This window comes from Aegilops tauschii, chromosome 4 (genome assembly GCF_002575655.3).
Source record: "Aegilops tauschii subsp. strangulata cultivar AL8/78 chromosome 4, Aet v6.0, whole genome shotgun sequence".
Taxonomy (NCBI): domain Eukaryota; kingdom Viridiplantae; phylum Streptophyta; class Magnoliopsida; order Poales; family Poaceae; genus Aegilops; species Aegilops tauschii.
This window is the reverse complement of record NC_053038.3, coordinates 280,304,392-280,311,267: the sequence shown is the minus strand read 5'-3', so window position 1 is coordinate 280,311,267 and position 6,876 is coordinate 280,304,392. Positions and strand designations below refer to the sequence as shown.

The following is a 6,876-nucleotide window of genomic DNA, read 5'->3' as shown; positions in this document are numbered from 1 at the left end:
AGCAATGCATCGTCCTACACACATCTTCACTACAACCGTACATGCACCACAAACAACATGCTGGTATTTTTATCTGATAAAATTGGTAGTGATACAAATTTATTTGCCAATTGTACCAGCGAATGAAAAAATGCAATGTTTCATTAAGATCACCATCCGATTATATTTACAAAAAGAACCAAAACTGAATCCAGAAAACAAATGTTATTTTGCGCCAAATGGCGCAAGATACCAGGTCAAACCCTTGGTTATTTGAGAGAAGATGAGTTCCAATTTAGCAATATTCTGTATCCTGTTGCACCAAATGGCGCAAAGTCCAATTCAAACCAATAGCTAAATTCAAATATTTGCTTAATATTGTAAGAATGTAACATATTAGATCATTAGTAGCTTACAATAGTTGAGTCTGCAATTAGATGATCCAAGTAGTTGTACACATGGGCAACACAATAAATAAAATGTGCTCAAGACATGATAAAGCACTGTGTCCGTGCAGTTCTTAGGAATATTTTCCATTGCATCATATATGTTATCATGTCACAGTAGTAATTTGGATTAAACAATAGAGATAAAGAACGGCAACACAGAATTAAGTTTGTCTTAGGGATGATAGTAAATTACAACAGACACTGACTAAGATTCAAGAAAAGTGCCCTTCGGTCGGAGGAAAGATGATTTCTTCAGTGACCATATAAGGACCTTGCTTCAGTGGTCAATCGTGTAGTTGCTGTCATGGGCTGCACCAAACAACGGCCTCCTCGAGCTTGTTTATCCAGAGATCCTATACACCAGAGTGTTGGTTGTTTGATCAATAACCAAAGCATAGCCTGACGTGATATTTTTGGTTGTTTATATATCTTGGAAGGTGGGTACCTAATAGTCTGGATTCAAGTAAGCGAGTAAAGGAAAAGGTAACATTTTACTTCTGAGGAAATATCAACAATCTGGTTCTACAAAAGAGTTAATGGACCAACCTCGTGTAGGTAGCTACTGAACTACAAAATGCAGATAGGTTAATCAGCAAGATTCTAATTTTGAAAACAATAAACTGATAAAACTTGTACAAAAACCGCAAAATTATTATTATCCTGATTGGCCAAATAAGCATGTGCGCACAATAAATTCAGAATTTTTGTTGCTACGAAAATGAGCCAAGGTCTACATCAAAAGAAGGTAATAAGAGCAATATTGTGGGTATAGCCATCATCTTTGTACAGAAAAGAAAGATACCATCTTTGCAAATAACTCTTCTTCTTTAACTACTCATTTGAACATCTCCTAATGTTCCTGGTCATGTAAGCAAATATTAAACCTCGTCTCCTTCGAGGGACAAAAAACATCAATGTTCATTTTCACATTGAGTTAAAAAAATTAAGCAAATTTATTGTTCCTGAAAACAATCGAATGCGCAATGTAGTTTATCAAATTATGCGCATATATATAGCACATAGCCAATGACTTCTGATCATGACATCGTTACTTACCTGATGATGTTAAATATGATTAAAGGCTGAATAGCCTGGGCGACCACAAAGTTTTGGACTATCAGTACAGAACTTTATCCAATAACCTATATTAGTATAGGATGTTGAGAAGGAAGCCAGTTTGAAAAAAATCTAATAAGAAAGCATCAATTGATAAAAATATAAAAACAACCTATAATACTATTACGATATATGAACTTCAAACTGTAACTGAATGGTAGATATTATAGTGCTTCGATGTAGGCAAGAATAAACTCTTCTAATAATTTTATTGCTAATGTTTCAGTCAATACTTAAAAGAGAGACATATTCTGGGTGTAAGAAGAAATAAATATGGAAGTGGACTGTCCATTGAATGTGTGGGAAAGGCATCGTACCATAAATATCTATGGCATGTCAATTTTTTTATATATATATATAGTAAAACACATTATCCCTTTTGTCTACGAAAAGAGAAGAACATTTGATATTGCCACTTAAGTTGTTTCATATCGTACAGCTAATGATATATTGGCCTGCAATCTCTATATCCACTTATCCGGGTGCCTAAACTCTTATCTCTACCCATATGTTTGATGGCCTAAGCAAGCGCACTGCACTACCAATTGCCTATGCAGATACCAATTCTTCTGGATTATAAAAAGCAGTGGTTGAAGGACAGCGCAAAACTAATTTGAAAGTTCACAGAAAATCAGGTAGCAGCAATATAGGACGCTCCATCAGCATCTTGTTTCCTTGGTCCATGCCTGAAATTTCCTACTTAACTGTAGCAGGTCCGTCAATTGTGCAGGCTAAAGTACGTATAAGTGGTAAATAGCATGCTGGGCAAGAATTTACTTGAAATAGAAGATGAAATGTAAAAATAATATATATATATATATAGGGAAAATCCATCCTACCACCTGGGGGTAGTTACCCCACATGTCTCATATACTAACATGTGGTAGTATATATTCTGCTTTAACATTTTAAGTATGTTTACATAATAAATATAAGATACTCCAAAGTGAGTTACATGAAAAAATTGCAAGTTGACCCATGATTTTTATTTTATTTATGAAATACGTACATATTTGTATGTAAAAAGGAGCATACTCAAAATACGATACATACTATCAAAAAAGTAGTATATATACTACCTAAACATTCTTATATACTACATACTACGCGTACATACTCTCCGATTTGATAGATACTACATACAACATACAAAACTCAAGTGGTGGTAACTACCACTGGTGGTAGATAAAATTTGTCCTATATATATATATATATATCAAATTAGCCAGGCAAATGTATAGAAAGACCTTAGGTCATGATTCCTTATCAAAATGAAGGTTTCTGTAACAGTTTTGTCATTGGATAATCATCATATACCACAGCTACTAATCATGGGTTAGTGCACTATAAAATATTTTCCCACAAAAGGGAAAAAGAGAGTGCTCTCCAAACATAGAACAGAGCTGAATAACAGACTCCTACCAAGTCCACTCTATGCAGTGAAAATATGGTTGAGGAAATCCACCAACAAAAACTAAATTTGCAGCTCACACTAAACAACATAGTTTTTTTCTCCTGAATTTACACTTGTAGTATCACATACCAAAATGGATGCAGTAATTACATGGAGTAATTAGACTGTTGAAAAAAGGATGCTCCATGTATATTAAAAGTCAACCTAGTGTAATTTTCATTTAAGAATAATATAGCATTCACCTTGCGATATACTTGTATGCGTATTTTCTTGGGATCTCACTTGCTTCCCTATTATGTACACCCACGCGCTCTCCTCCATACTAAGTATATGTTGGCTACTTCAGTAGCACCTATCCATATCTTCATTTAGCTAGGAGATCCGTTGGAAGAGAAGAAGTAAAGACTCTGTTCTTCACCTTTATTGCCTATACATACACATATTAGGTTGACAAAGCATGGTTTACTTTATAAGTATCGTAACTTTGAAATAAAACGCGTCTCTGCAGCACTTCTCTTCGTCTCGGATGTCAATACGAAGACTTAAATTCTGAATTTCGGAGTTAACCTGTGCATGTCGTTCCCCCAGAACCCGAACGACCACTGCTCCTTGCCATAATCCTGCACACAAAACATCAGAAAATAAGAATTAGGCATCTGGCAGAGAGCCTTGTCGGATGATCTGAGCAAGTGCTGGAAGAGAACCTAGATGGCGACCATATGGGAGAGGGAAGAACACTAGCCAAAGTTGAGGCGACGCAATCAAGCAAGCAAGAAAGTTCAGAGAAATGCAGCGTAAAGTTCAGTAAGAAGCAAGAAATTATGTAAAGAGAAAGACACATGTGAACTAATCTGGCAGCAGTTTTAACACATAACAGTTTTCTGAACATTTGATAGGACAACTCATGTGCATTTTGATAAATCTGTACACTGGAAGTAGGCGTCACTCGCCAATCTCAGTGCCACATTATTACATTACTTCCACACTCTCCATGGAACGAATATGCAAAATTTGGCATGTGTTGGCAATTGAAAAACATTGGATACAATATCTTTGACTTTAGCAGAAAGCAAAACATTGGTATAGTGCTCAAACAATCCCAAAAATGGTATTAAGAAATGAGAAATGGTAAACCTGTTAACATTGTTCAGTGCTCAAACAATCCAAAATTGGTATTAAGAAATCTATCCCGGCCTCCAGTTTATAGAAAGAAAAGAGACGGGAGCTTAGACAGACTTTACACAATGCTAAATCATCCACTAAGCCTCTACCAGAAATAAGCATGCATTGCAGATTCGGTAATTAGCTGTGTTGCATGTAGAACTATGGAGCATTCATGGCTGTATATAATTTTCACAAGCTGCGATTATTTTGTCAGGGACTCGTGGCTGTATATAATTTTCACAAGCAGCAACCCCTGTGCGACAACCTAACCTCCAGTGACAAAGCTATAAACTATCTAATGGACCAAAATGAAGCTTTCGACATTCTGGACATGACTATCACCATTTTTTAGTCTCTTTGTGGGCTCTTCAAAATAGGGAAGAATACTAAGTTTCTTAAAGCACACATGTTCAAAACAAAATGTAGATGAAATAAAGCTCAACAATCAATATACTATGCTAATTAACCAATTTAAAACCAAGATGGAATAAAAACAGCTTGTAGATACCCCTAGAAATTGGTTCTGAACCTGCAATGCAGTTTCTTCTAATTGTTGTTGTAGCGATTCCCATCAAAACTGTAAATGAGAGGTAAAATTCAGAAAATTCTTACATTCATGACCATAACTATTTGTAGTGATTCCCATCAAAACTGCAAATGAGAAGATAAAATTCAGAAAAATCTTACATTCGTTAATATAAATATTCACATGTCAACTATATAGAAAGAAAAAGGCACTTTCTTTTCATCTAAAAGGACTTTACCAACACATCAATACCATGTATGCAATCTCGACAAGCCAGACAGAGTTAGATGCAAAGGTTACCTGCAATGCAGTTTCTTCTAATTGTTGTTGTAGCGATTCCCATCAAAACTGTAAATGAGAGGTAAAATTCAGAAAACTCTTACATTCATGACCATAACTATTTGTAGTGATTCCCATCAAAACTGCAAATGAGAAGATAAAATTCAGAAAAATCTTACATTCGTTAATATAAATATTCACATGTCAACTATATAGAAAGAAAAAGGCACTTTCTTTTCATCTAAAAGGACTTAAACAACACATCAATCCCATGTATGCAATCTCGACAAGCCAGACAGAGTTAGATGCAAAGGTTACATGAACTAACTGGACATGCCAAAATAGTAACCCCTCTTCCTGTGAACATACCTGAAAAATGGCATCTTCGAGTTCCTCCAGAACTGCTACTTCCCCGTTCGAGGAGCTCTCTATATCAGCCACTGACCTCCTCTTCCTCATGGTGCTCACCTCAGCCTGCAATTTCAGTTGACAGGGAGGTCCAGGAAGAAGAAACAAGTGGAAGAACAGAAATAGGGAAAAAGAAAAGAAAACCGACGTGTCTTGATGCCTCGACGAACATGCGACCTCGGCAGGAGCGAGAGGAGGGACCCAGGCAGCGGCAGCGGTGGCAGTGCGATACCTCAACCAGGAGGCGGCTACTCCAGCACGGTAGATGGGGAGGCATGGACGCATGGTCCGATAGAGATGCTCATGTCGATGAAGACGACGCTGATATTTCTTTATCAAAGTTTTTTCATCAAATATCTGTAGAACATAAAGAGAGATGAAGGAGAACATGTCAGAAAGAAGAACTACCACAGATATTCAAGCATACTAACTGAAGGAGCTCCTTAAAGAAAATGAAAGAGCAACTTGAAAATTGTGTGTAGTTTAAAAAAAGTTGATATAAATACTTCTTGATCTCAATGTTGAAGCGTAACAAACACGTGAATTGCAGTCCTAAATCTGCAAGGAATATTTCCAGATCTTCTATTCCGAAATCAACTAAATATTGCAATAGGAAAAAATGCATGGATAAAAAGCTTGCCTCAGACATCCCATACTCTTTCTGAAGATCTAAATCTAAAATACATATCGCTAGTGATTCTATTCTCAGATCAAATCAAATAAATAAGAGACAAAGGGGCAGAGAAAGAGAGAGATGAACCTGGGTATGTAGCCAACGGCGAGGAGGGTGCCGAATGCGAGTGAGAGCAAGGGGAGGGAGAGAGAGGAGGAGGCCGGCTACATCATCTGCTCTGCTCGCAGCAAGGGGAGGGAGAGAGAGGAGGAGGCCGGCTGCACCATCTGCTCTGCTTGCTCCTCTGCACTTACCCAGACGCCGGGGTTCTGGTCCAAGCCGGAGAAGAGCAGCCGCCGTTTGAGGCGCCCTTGGCTACCCTCCGTCTTGTTCACCGGCCGGTGCTAGACAAGGGGAGATAAAGCCCCGGTGTTCTGCCCCTACTGAGGCATCTCTGCTACAGCACGGGGAGAAGGGAGGTGGCCGGCGGCACGGGGAGAAAGGAAGGGGCCGGCGGCACGGGGAGGAGAGGAGGCGGCTGAGGCGAGCGGGGAGAGGGGCGGCGGCGTGGGAGAGGATGGATCAGGGAGGAGACGAGGCGAAGGGGACGTGGGGCTCGGGACGAGAAGGTTTGGCGGCTAGGGTTTGACCCTTTTGGTTGCTCTGCACGTCGAGCGTGGGGCGCGGGCGGAGCGGATTGGCGAATCCTTCGCGAACATGGGAAAGGCACACCCAGCCAATGAACGCATGAGACGAGCCCACCCGTCATTGGTCAGTAAAAATGACCGCGAGGTAAAAAAATGAATTTGACTACTAAGTGAAGATTAGATGGCCCAAGTGCGTCTGATGGCCGATCCAATGGTCAGAAGTGGACCAAATCGAGGGAGCATCATGGAGTCAAGTTGGCTAGCATCCTTATAGGTTAGAA

General features: G+C 39.0%; 1 long non-coding RNA gene across 24 annotated transcripts; it reads right to left on the bottom strand.

The window, feature by feature from the left end:
- Positions 1–496: 496 nt before the first annotated feature.
- On the bottom strand, positions 497–6,656 carry LOC109774964 (uncharacterized). Of its 24 annotated transcripts, none has more exons than XR_006662608.2 (7): positions 6,096–6,656; positions 5,484–5,692; positions 5,297–5,401; positions 4,949–4,996; positions 3,526–4,773; positions 3,201–3,385; positions 497–1,570 (listed from the first exon to the last, which is right to left on the bottom strand). It is a non-coding gene; the product is annotated as an uncharacterized lncRNA (long non-coding RNA). The 24 variants fall into 24 exon arrangements; XR_006662597.2 differs by having other exon boundaries at positions 497–3,385; positions 3,526–3,578; positions 3,663–4,773; positions 6,096–6,637; XR_006662603.2 differs by having other exon boundaries at positions 497–3,385; positions 3,526–3,578; positions 4,631–4,773; positions 6,096–6,635.
- Positions 6,657–6,876: the final 220 nt, after the last annotated feature.